The sequence below is a fragment of the Phodopus roborovskii genome, unplaced genomic scaffold (assembly GCF_943737965.1).
Source record: "Phodopus roborovskii unplaced genomic scaffold, PHOROB, whole genome shotgun sequence".
NCBI classification, from domain to species: Eukaryota; Metazoa; Chordata; class Mammalia; order Rodentia; family Cricetidae; genus Phodopus; species Phodopus roborovskii.
The window spans coordinates 17,993-18,336 of record NW_026125177.1 but is presented as its reverse complement, the minus strand read 5'-3'; positions in this window follow the sequence as shown (position 1 = coordinate 18,336).

The following is a 344-nucleotide window of genomic DNA, read 5'->3' as shown; positions in this document are numbered from 1 at the left end:
TAGTATTTCTTTAAGTCTCTCACCAATGGAGGGAAGCACAGCCTATCACTGGATGGTTTACCAGAAACAAATACACTGTCAAGGACCACCTTAGCATTATACTTCTGAGAAAGTATATATTTAGAAATCAGAAAAAATCCTTTGTCAGACTAGGTTTTTCATTAAAAATTTCTTAAATTTCCGAGTAAGAAAAATAGTCCATGACATTCTTACAAAAGAATTACTTAACTTCCAAGAAAAGTCTAAATAGTAAGCATAAAAACAAAAGTAATAGAAATAAAATGTGGATACACATCATGAATGCTATTCAGTCATAGAAAACGAATGGATTACAGCTATATGTG